General features: G+C 37.6%; 1 protein-coding gene across 1 annotated transcript in view; it reads left to right on the plus strand.

The window, feature by feature from the left end:
* Nucleotides 1–12,407, plus strand: part of SEMA5A (semaphorin 5A) — a 412,149-nt gene that overhangs the window by 130,669 nt on the left and 269,073 nt on the right. The gene's annotated exons all lie outside the window — the stretch shown is intronic.

Here is a 12,407-nt window from a genome sequence, read left to right on the forward strand (position 1 = left end):
CTTGAACTCAAATCTCTCAAACGAGTAAAGAAACAGGGGGGAGCCTTCTGCTGGGTTATGTTCCACAGTTGATTTCTGTGATGGGAACTCCAGAGAATGAGGCAAAATAATTAGGGTCTGGGGTGCTTCTTTTAACAGGGGCTTCTTCAGAGGATGGGAACTTAGGAGAGAACCAATTATTTTCCACAGATAGCACATTTACAAACTTTCTACACATCAAGGTTAAAAACGCTAAGACAAGAAATAACAGACGTACATTCCCTCGAATAAGAAACATCTTATCATGCATGGGATGTACAGAGTAAACCTGAAAGCACAGGGGGGAGATGGGGATAAAGGTACACACCCAGCTTCCTTTAGATGGGACACAGGAACATGCACGGAAGCTAGATGCAGTGTCTACAGGCAGGGACCAGGAAGACAAAAGCTTGAGTTCCCACATGCCGGGGAGGGGGCTCTGGGAAAGAAGGCAGTGTTTCTCCTCCTCCCCCACCTCATTCCCTCCCCCACCTTTCTCGTGCCGGGGCTAGAGAAACACAGAGCGGCTGGAAATGACACGGCGCTTAAGTGAGGTGCTTATCGCAGACAGAGCCCCCAAATTATTAAAAATGAGATTCACTTAATGAATTATAAAAAGTTTAATATAAACAAAAAGACAATTAGGAGACAAAGGAAATAAAGCAACGGGTTAAAACGGCTGGGTGTCCTGGCGGGTTGCCAGGTACACACCTGGTATCTTGGGAACACTCTTTTTATCCCCTCCTGCTGTGAGGGTTTAATGCATATTCAAAGCATGTCCCCTCCCTGGTTCTGCCTTCTTAGAACATGCTCTGTATGGGGTTTTTTTCTCTCCTCATCAGCATTATTTCTTCTCATTATTCTTGCTGACCAACATTATTTTGAGTCTGGTTTCCTTTCTTCTGCAAATGGTCAGTGTTGATAACAGTCTGGGCCCCTCATCCTTCCTTTGAGGGCAGCTGGGCTTCATATCTTTCCCCCCTGCTGCCGACTGCTTGATCTTGGCTTCAGATAACTTGGGCTCTATTGTTCTTCCACTGACAACAGCTTGGGCCCCACTGTCCTTGCCCTCTGGGGTTTCCTTGCTGGTACTTAGGAGATTCCTTTAAGCTTAAAACTTGTTAGCAAGAAAAAAAGTACATACATAGCTAAAAAGTATTTAACATATAATATTCATCTTAATACCTGCAAAAGCCAATATCACAATATAGATTTATAACAGTTGGAACAAAGCAAAGAATACTTGGAGGATGTTTCCTGTAAAAACCTGAGGCAGTTACCAACTTATCTGACTTCTTTTGTTTATTTGAATTGAGATTTTTCCACGTGTCACAACTTAGAATGAGTTCCAAATAGTTTCTAGTTACTAGGATGTAGGGATTAAGATGTTTTATATTACACACTGCATTTCTCCTGTTTCTCTAAGAAAACATGGGTTTTGTTCCAATGAATTAAAATTTATTGAATTTTAATTGAAAAAAGATTTGTTTCCATTCTTCCCATAAACTTAGAGAAAATAATGTTGTGTTTTTACAGAAAGCATTTTGTTCTGGCACTTCAACGGTTTAATAATAGTAATGGTACCAGCTGTCCTGTTCTTCAATACACTGGAGAATGAGCTCTGTACCTCAGAACAGCAAACCTTGTTAAGGAGGGACCTTTATTACTCACTTATTGTTGGGCTAAATAGTATGAGTTACTCTGATGAAATACTGGTTTCCTTAGCATTCATATTGTGTGTATAATTTAGTTTAAAATGTTGCTTTTTATCAGAATATGCATACACAGTATTATAAATTAAAGTAATTAAAGTAGCACGGTTAAAATTCTGGCACTTAGTTTCCTAATTTCACAAACTACGAGATCACTGCATGTACTTTTAAATTTTGTATATGCAACGGTAAAGGAAAATAATAGAGACTCATTAGCAGTGCTGTGTTTTAGGAGTTGATTAAAAATGTTCCATTTTATGAAACTAATTCAGCCAATATTTAGGAGGGTTTCTTGAATTTAGGCTGATCCTGCCTTCTAGACCCCTCTTATTCTCTGTCATATTTAATTCCTAGTGATGTCCTTCCAGTTCTAAGTCACTATGCTAAGGTTTTATGGGAATGGAGTCCATATTGTTCCAGTTGCATCTTTTGATATAGCTAAAGATAGTATCACAGTTAGAGTTTGCCAACAAAAAAACCCAATTTATGTTTACTGTAAATATATGTGGGAAATATAACTATATAGAAACATTTATGATCAGATCTTTAATATGAGCTCTAGTAAGATTTTGAATGCCAGACTCCCTCTTGACCTTTATGGTAAAAATACAATTAATTGGTACATACCCATGACATACCTTAGCTTTAATGAACTGACATCTCTTGAAAAATATTCTGACAAGCTGTAGTTCATACTTCACACAATAATGTATTAGGAGTCCTTAATAACTATTAGAAAGTACATGTAGAAACACATTGGCAGTGCAGTATACAGCATGTGATAGCTGAGTAACGTAGTTGGTGTGGGCACACAGCATTTGACCTGTAGTTGCAGCACTGCCAGTTAATGGAAAACAGAAGTTTTGACACCCCAGGAAAAAGTGCCTGAGAGGCACTTGTCTTTGTCTTTGAATCTGTATGTTAGGAATGGATTTATTTGAGTATCAGAATATAAGAAGAGAGCTGTGTGTGAGAAGCCCCTTCTGAATGAGTCTTGCAGTAGGAGTTGGCAGGTTTCAACCAGCCTCCTTACTGATAACCATATTCTTCCTGTGACATTTGTTTACTTCATGAATGCCTATAGGAAAATCCTCTCTGTATATATTGATGTTAGTACTGCTAGACTACATGGAGTTGAGAAATCAATTTATAAGAGTTAAAATCCCTTTGAGTGCTGCATTAATGCCCTAGTCTGTAAAATCATCTTGTAACAGTATTAGATCCACCAGAGGAAAATACTGTGTGGGATGCTGAACATCAGCCAAGGCTGAGTGCTATTGAATGGTAGGTACTTTAAAGCTTGTAAACTCAGTACTAACTTTATAGAGATATCAACACTTATATTTTATTTATAACTGATCAAAGCCTCTTTTTTGTAGTTTCTGGTATGCCAAAGTAGCAATGTGCTTATTTGATTTGTCTTCCTTTGAGAGGTATGGTAAATTAAGTATAAATTATTAAATAAAACTAATGGAGTGAGAGTCTGGTGCACCATATGGATGAACAGCTGCAAGAAAAAACCAAATAAAAAGACAAAATAGTCCCCAGGAGTTGTCACAGTGAAATATGGAATGGGGCTATATCTCTTGAAAGAGCTTGCTTTCTTTCCCCCTGCCCATCAAAAATTGCTCACTTAGGTGATGATTCAGTCAAGATACCTTGTGTAGAGATTCATATACTATTTCTAGCACTGATTTTTCCAGATAAATAGTTGTCTCGGTTTTAGAGGACAGGTGTCTGGTAGGGAGGGCAGGAGCCTCCCTTGGAATGAAAAAATGTAGACCCCCTACCTCCGAATTATTGTAATTCTGAAACCAAGGGGCTCTCAGGCAGAGAGATCAGGGGATAGGAATAACAGTTCTTTTCTAGTATAACCAGGCAAACAAACAGTAACTACAGCATTAGTAAGAAAACAGAACCAAGGACCCCGTAACAGCTTTCTCGGCTGAGATGGGATGGAAAAGAGGCTTTGTTTCACAAACCCCCTTGAGCAGTCAGTCCCGGTGCTCCTGCGGGGCTCTGAGGAGGGGCTCTGAGGAACAGTCGTCTGGAACAGCAGGGATGAGCAGAAATCCTGGGCCAGTGGCTGAGGTGTATCAGCAGCTTCGTGGCAGTGGCTGGCACTGCCACACATCCCAGCAGGACAGGGGTTGTGAGGCCACCGAGGAAGAAGGAGGAAGAAGAAGCAGCAGCTCTGTCTGGGTGATGGTGAAATTCCCTTCTCCCCACTGCAACAGCTCTGCGCTCCCAAAGTGTCTTTTTCCAAGGCTGAAGAAGCCTGCCAAAGTGTCTCTACCCTCTTTTATTCCTGCCCCCTTCCCCACCTGGGCTTGGGCCGAACTCTTGTGTTATTCAAGTATCCACCAAGTACTCGCAGTTAGGTTTTCCCTGCAAGTAATGGGTAAAAATTCCACAGGCAAGCCAGAACTAAAAAAAAGGACACTTAACCCCCAACAATAGTTTTAGTTGAAGACTGTGATATATATTCTGATAGCAAATGGCAAGAATTTCACCCACTAGTTGAGAACTTCTGGTCAAGTACTTTGCTGGTGGAAGAGGAAAAAGAAGATGCAGTAGCAGGAGATGCACACACTTTGAAAGGATTTTTAACATGATCTCAAAGATTTCATTTTATGTCACTTATACACAGTATTAATAACCATGTTGTAATTTATCTGCATAATTAATATTAGAACTGCATAATGCACCTTTTTGCTATCCCAGAATCTATAAATAAGAAAGTCTGCTATGGATCAGAAAATGCTGGCAGCTCAAAAATTTCTTGTCATAGAGCTTCTGTAAACTAGAATAAGGCTCTTTGTGCCTTCCTTGGAAGATGAAAATTTCCTCTTCTCATTATTTAATTATTTAATATTATATATTAGATAATAATGTATATAATTATATATTACATAAATATTAACATTTAGAATATATAATAACACTGTAGTAATATATTATAATATAATATTATTTAATTTGTTAGGAATTATCACAGAAAACAGATTTATATGAAATAGACTACTAAGTATTGGAGGAATTGACAGGATCAGCCCAGGAGTGTGCAGTTAAGTGTTTCATGTGGTGAAACTGACTGATGGTGCAATGTCCCTCTTTGAAGTTTCTTTCTCTCTCTAAGGAGGAGTCTTCATCTAGAAGTGCAAAAACATGCTAATCTGCTGAAATGCAGGTTTAATAAATATGTTTAAAAAAACAATTAAAAAAAATAAACTGTCTGCATATGCTAAGAATTCATCAGCTATACTAATTCCAGTAGTCGGAGTCGTGTAAAATAAATGTGACACTTATAAATCAAGTGTCACTTAGAACTTGGTGAAAGGAAAGAAGGTGCAGATTACAGAATGGATACGCAGAGACTCAGTGTGAGATCCTTGATCTTTACACATTTCCAAATGTTTACAATGTAAAACAAAGGAAATTATGCTTAAAGTAGCTTAAGAGTTAAGATAGAAAAAGGGCTTAAATAAACTACTTATTAAAGATAGTCTTACATTATTTATTTATTTATTTTGTTTTATTTTATTTGGATATACTTTCATTTGCATGCAGATATGAAATATTAGGTCTTTATTAGGGTTTACTTATGGTCAGCTGCTTGGAAAAGATAATTCTCTTATAATAGTAAAGGAATTACTGTATAGTGTTTAACCTGAACAGTTAGAAAAGGCAGAAAAAGCACATTTGCTCTATGAGAAACAATGATGCTTTATAAAGGTTGAACTATTCTTAAGCAAAAAAAACCCAAAGCAAAACAGTTGAGTGGTGTAATGTTTGTCTAAATATTTCCAGCATTTCATAGTCCACCTGCTCTACAGAACCTTTGTGGTATCTCTCTGTGGACCTGACCTTTTATTAGATTAAAAAACAAACAAACAAAACAACGAAAAATGAAAGCAATCAACTAAAAGGATAAAAGTAGTTACAGTGGCATCTTGTTTCCCCGGACTTTTGCTGAACTTTGAAACACTAGACCTTTCAAAACTCAGCTGAGGACTCATTCTGTAGACAGATCCTATCCATGAGGTAGAACTGAAGGAGCCATTGCAACTGCTTAGCAGCATATGAGTGAGCTGGAAAAAAAATTCACCCAAACAGTTTCAGGTGTGAAATTTTAAGTATTGACTGTCCTGCAGTTTACCTGCATAAAGTTGAATTTCTTAGGTTTTTCTATAAGAAATAGAGTGCAGAACTTCACCTAATTGATATTAGGAGAACAGCAGAGATCATGTACTCTGGGGCAAGTCTCCTAGCAAGCCTAGCTTCTATGCTCCCATAAAATAATCAGAATTTAAAGTTGTGCTGTCTCAACAAAAAAACATCAATTTACATAATTTTAGAAGCTATATTTAGTGATAATTTAAATATATACTGTGCTGTAAAAAAGTTATCTGTTGAATAAACATGCTCAAAAATAGCATGTATCAGTCAATAGAAGAAATGAACTTAAACCCTTAATTTCAACTTGAGGTTAACCAGAAAAGAAAAATAGCATAGTTATTTTTGATTCCTTGGTTAGAGAATCCTAAGAAACATATTTTCTTAACCTTATTGTCTGACCACCACCCGATTCTCTTACTTGATGTTTGTCTAGGTAATATAGACTCCGGACATTGCTCTGCTCATTTTATCCCATGGTCTGTATATGGAGTGCATGCACTTAGCAAGTGTGAAGAGGAAATATGTGGGCTGAATGAAGGAGGATAAATGGCATATTAACTTGTTTTTGTTTGTACTCTTCTCTTTGTGCTAAGTTTTTGCAAGTTTTCTTTTAAACTAATAGTAGTCTACTAAGCTTTTTAATTTTTAATGCTTTTTCCTTTTCTTTCCAATTTTTCATAAATACATTTCAAAGATGATCTGCCAGCATCTGCAGTGGGATTAAGGTGTATTGTTTTCCATTCCCTATGGTCTTTTGGGCTTTTCTTTCAATGAAGATGGTTAATCAGTGAAGAAATATCAATTGCTAGATGTTGCAGCTTTAGTTTGTCTGGATGATAGGACTACAAGATTGTTTGCACTACCTTGCCAAGAACCAGTCCCTCTTAAGGAGGAAAATAATTCCTTTACCAGTTCTATATTTTTTTGTATTGAATCAGATTTGCCTTTACTTTTGTATAGGAGATTAAGGTTCTGATGGGTACGAGCAACCTTCAACACTTTACTGTTAATTAAAAAAATATCTTTGGAGACTGAAGGTTACTATCCTTCTACATTTCCCTGAATCATCCAGTGTCATTGGTGCCAATTCCCATAAAAATGAGGGAATGGCAGGGAATGAATTCTCTAAGCAAAGGACTTGCGTACCAGCTACTTCTTATTTCCCCCTGAATGTGATCATGTTTTAAAGCAAGCATCAATTCACAATTATTTTGGCATCCCAGTCAAGTGCTGGACCTTCATGGAATGATAAAAACTTTCATAAATTTCGATAATATAAAATTAGCAGTGGCTACAATGGCTAGTGAGCTGTGCAGACAAGTTCTCGAAGCCTTTCCATGGCTGATTTGTTTCTTATTGCCCTAATGTGTCTCTTCAGAGCATGTGGAGTTCTCTGGTTGTTAACAAAGCAGTAAAATGAGTAGAGGCTCTTGCCGTATTCTACTATCTGTACAAAGTGGGCGGATGGATTTAAAATCTGGATTTTTTTGTCTTTTTTCTTTTTTTCATCTTCTTCAAATGAACTGTATTTTTGCTAAAAGGTTGTAAACCATCCAAACTAGGATATGTTAAAGAAATAGGTCAGCAGTCAAGACATAGAACTCATATGTAGATGAAGTTCTGTCAATGTTTTTTGTGTGTGCTTAAAGCAAGAGGGAGCACAATATTGCTCTGAGTTTTTTCTATTTCATTTTTTTACCCAACAGATAAAATTTCAATTCTTTTCATAAAAGACTGGAGGTAAAAAGAGGGCTCAGGTGTGACTATCATGCTCTACAACTGCCTTACAGGAGGCTGTATGTAGCAAGGTGTGGTTTGGTCTCTTCTCCCAAGTAACAAGTGGTGGGACAAGAGGAAGTGGCCTCAAGTTATTCCAGGGAAGGCATTGGATATTAGGGAAAAACTTTTTCCTTGAAAGCACTGTTGAGCATTGAGCCAGGCTTCCCAGGGTGGTGGTGGAGTCGCTATATTTGGTTGTTTTCAAGACACATGGAGACGTGGCGCCTGGGGAGTAGGTTTAGTGGTGAACTTGGTGGTGGGTTAGCAGTTGGACTTGATGATCTTAGTGATATTTTCTAAACCAAACCATTCTATAACTCTAAGTAACTTCTACTGCTAGTTGAGAAAAGATGTCAACAATTATTGTTACTGGGCATCTGATCCTGGGCAACTTTGTTTATATACTTGGTAGTGACACAGTTACTGGAAAGACTCATTCCAGCAGTCTTCCTTTCCAGATCCTGTGCAGCGTTTATGGGGCCTGTATTGCTGTCACTTGATAGCAACTACTTCCCTTAATGCCTGTCACTGAAAGTCACCTTCTGCTACCTATCACTTTGACTGAGATTGGGAGAAACCCTGGCCTATACTTTGGCCTTGCTTCGAGCTCTAAAGTTTAACTAATCCTAAGAGGTGGGGAGGAAAAATGTCGAGATGAAATACAAGGGATGGGACCACCATGCTTTGAGATTATTTATTGCTTAAGTAGCCTGATAAGATGTCAGTCTCGAGGCATGAGGTTTTAGAAGCAGCAAGTCAACCATAGCTTGAGGAAGTCACAGATTTCTTCTCTGCACAACAATATATATAACTTTTTAGTCCAATAGACAGTTGACATGAAGTTTGTTTTCACTTACTGACCTATCACTTTACTTAATTTTGCTGCACTGCGTCTGTCTTTTAACCAATAAACTGACAGGTCATGTATTCACACACACTTCTGTTATAGTTTCTGTATCTCTAACTTGTCGCTCTATTGGGAATGGCAAGAGGAACGACATAGACTCTCTTGTGGAGTCGAACTGGAGAATTTCTCCCAGTTTATTGCCTCAGATCTTTTTTATAGACCAATATGTGAAAGTACAGAAAAGAAAAACTCTTATTGGTTAGCAAACTAACACATCACCATCATCGGTCAGTGGGGTACACCACCCCCTCGACCTTCTCTTGCAAGAAAACAAGGAACAGACAAACAGCATCTGCAAGGCTGTCTTCTATCTCTGAGGATTGTTTTAATTCCTCCTTATGATTTCCCAGGCCACTTTCTCAGGCAAGACTGAGAAAGTTATGCGTTCTGCTATTCCACAGGCACCGTGCTCCCTGCTTCAAAGTTAGCATCCATACTAACTTACTCTATAAGTCACACTATTACAGTTCAAACTTCAAACTATTTTACCTAATATAATTTCTTACCAACTTAAGACATATTCTTACTTGTAACTATAGAGACATAAGTTTATAATTTCTTTACCCAGTGTCTGTGTACTTTCATCACTACATCAATCCAGGCTTTTTCTAGGGCTGCAGATTTTTGATTTTCAACAGAAAAAACATTACTTAAAATTTTGGGTTTCCTCCTAATTTCTTAAATAACAGTACTGAGATATATTCTGTTTATTAGATAGATGGGGGGAAAACAGAGAACCACAGTTAATGCTAGTTCAAAGTGGTTTGGTTTTTTTTTCACATGCTTTCTTATCGGTCTTACTTCTGTGGCAGTGCTTCTCTGCTGTTGACAAGACTTAGGACACAGGGTGGCAGCTGATTTTGTGTGGCTGAATGTGGTAGATACTTTCTACATGACAATTTGTCATATTCAGACAACTTTGACTTGACATAAGCTTGTCTTTCCATTTCCAGTGCTCACTTCAGATTTTGTTTTGATGGGTTTATGGCTCTTTTCTGCCATTTCTGAGAATTAGGACCTACCTGACTGTTTTACAACCAGTTCTATAGTAAATCTACTAAAGTAGTTGTTAATAGTGACAAAACCCTGGAGTTTAGCAGTGCCTTTTAGAGCAAAAGTAAGTTCTACAAGGAGAAGTGTTGATTGTAGTGTTGTGGTTCTTTCTTTTTCCCTGCTTGCTTGTTGCTTTCTTTTTTTTTGGCTTTGAGGCATCTTTTTTTTTTGTGGTAGGGGAGTAGAGGAGGTGGGGAATATTTTTCTTTGATGCCCTGGCTCCAAACTCTTACAAAGATTAGTGTCAGACTTTGCTCTCTATACCCTTTTTCTTAACAGTAAGTCTTATTTTGTTGAGTTTTGTATTTCTTCATGAAATATCATCAGACCTGTATTTTGTGAGCTACAGTCTTGGGCAGAATTGATAGGATGAAGAAATTTTATTTTGCTGAAACAATGTAAATAAAAAAGTCTATATGTTCATATGCCAACATAAGTAAGAATGCATTGTTGCAAGATGGTCAGTTCTAGCAAAAAAGGTCTTGCTAATTGAAGTATAGATATTTCTAACAAAAATAACAGTGCATAATTGTCTGTGGGCAGTCTGCTTTCTGTTTCTGCTCCCTACAATATATGTATTAAAATTGAGCAAATTTCTGTACAAAACTCTCTCTTGAGACTAAACGATCTCCCATAACTATAGAACATGATTTCCTTCAAAATGAATTCTTTGGCTGGCTGCCAAAGCCAACATGTAAGTGTTAAAATGCAAAATATTAAACCCCTCTGAAGAAAGTGCATGACTGAGGATGTAAAATGTTTTTCATGGTCAGTCTGTCTCTCTGTCACATTCAGGAAGATTGGCAACAACAACACAGGGACCAGAGGTGGTAAATGTAAGGAGTAGCTGCTCTCGCTGAGAAGAGCATTAGGACTCTGTGCTGGATGAGGTGTGAAGTTAGCGGTTTTTGACTGCTGGTAGCGCTGAAACTACTTTCATATAAGTGGGGGTTCAGTCTTTTTTCTCTAACACTTTCTTATATTTGTATGCAATGTGTGTTTGATCAATGAAGCATAAACAATTCCAAACCCTTGTTCAGAAAAAATAAGAAATAAGTAGACATTGCAGCAGATGTTCCTGTCTCTTCCCTGAGGTCACAGACAGTTAGAACCAGATTCCCTTTAATTATCCCAGTAACAGATATATTCACACATAAAAGAATGCAGTGATACGAACTTCTAGCTGGAAGGGCAGAGAAAACAGGAATGCAGGCTAGATTTTAGACCTTGAAGATTAGAGTGGATTGTAAAAGCAGGTGAGGGAACTGGGGCAGGGCAACCACTGTGATTGTGTTTGCCCTGCCTGGAGAGCAGTAGGTAGGTAGCTGGGGCAGCTACTTTGTGTCTACTGAGAGAATCAATGGAAGATGAATGTAGCTGGGTAGAAGTAAGTTTACCATAGGCTTAAGAAAGAAGTTGAAGTTTTCATGCATTTAAAGTCAAGAAACATATATTGTAGGAAGTGTGCTTAATTTTCTCTTTTCCCTATTAATAACAAATTACTTACAGCCCTGCCTCCTTACTTCCAAAATTGTTCTGAAGCTGTAATCGCTGTGCAGTAAACAGGTGGTGAACTTTCTGGAGAACATCAAGAGGTTTATGTTCTTGGGATTTGTTTTATTACAAATGATTTAAAGTGTAAAGGAGCATGAAAACCTAGCAGAGGTTCTAGATAAAGCTAGATATAGATATTTATTTCTTAGCTTCTGCAGTTCTCTTTATATGAGCTTATGTACCAAGCTTCAGGACTGTATTAAGTTTTATTGGTTAGTAGAAAGAAGGCAGCTGGCTTGTTTATGGGATATGGAGACCTCCAGAACACTGCATCTTGAAAAGGATCTGTAGTTTTGAGGTTGCTTCATCTTTTTATTGGTTCTTTTTTTCTTTTGTTTTTCTTCCCCCCTCCCTATAAGCAAAGATGAGCTCTGAACTGCAGATGGAGATCTGAGATGTTTTCATGTTTCCAAAAGAGAACCATATGTAGTGTGGTAATATTGCAAGACCTCCAGCTATTCATGACCCTTCACAGAAGTAAAAGTGAACGCCGTTTATTTCTATCTTTAGCACACCTTTTATAGGGTTCTACAGGGTCCGCGGGCTAAGCAAGTTACTATTGGCTAATACACATAGGTTTACATTTTTTCTCCTGTACACGAGGATATTGTTTTGCTTTACTCTCTCTTCTGCAGGAAAGTTTCAGGACTTTAGCCTTTAATATCACGCCTTATTCCAGAGGCTGGTTTGTGCAGACAGGCCTTTCATGCCCACCTTCTGTTAGAATATTATCTACATGGTAAGACTTAAAAGAGGAATCCTTTAGTTTGTGGTTGTTGATTTAATCACCCTGGGCAACTTTGTAACTTCATCTTTTGCTTTATAGAGGAATTGCATTATGGATATATGGATATATGGATTGCATTAAATAACTGTGCCTAGACAATTTTTTTTATTTTTTTCCTTGGAGGGAAGAAGTGGTATTTTGGTTTTTTTTATATCTTCCTGGACACCTTTTTTGGAAACTGCTGTCTAATCGCTAATTACCATAATGTCTATATTTTTCAATGTATTATTCAGATTAAAATATATCCATAATTTTTGTAGGAAATATTTTGGATTTTCAGTTTTATTATAAATAAGGGCTTAACTAAACATATAAACATATATTCTCTCATGTCCCAGTTATTATGTCCATCCACATACTCCTATTCTGTACATGGCCCTGGTATAAATGGGTTCTGTATTGCAAGTAAAATGTCTTA

This window comes from Poecile atricapillus, chromosome 2 (assembly GCF_030490865.1).
Source record: "Poecile atricapillus isolate bPoeAtr1 chromosome 2, bPoeAtr1.hap1, whole genome shotgun sequence".
Taxonomy (NCBI): domain Eukaryota; kingdom Metazoa; phylum Chordata; class Aves; order Passeriformes; family Paridae; genus Poecile; species Poecile atricapillus.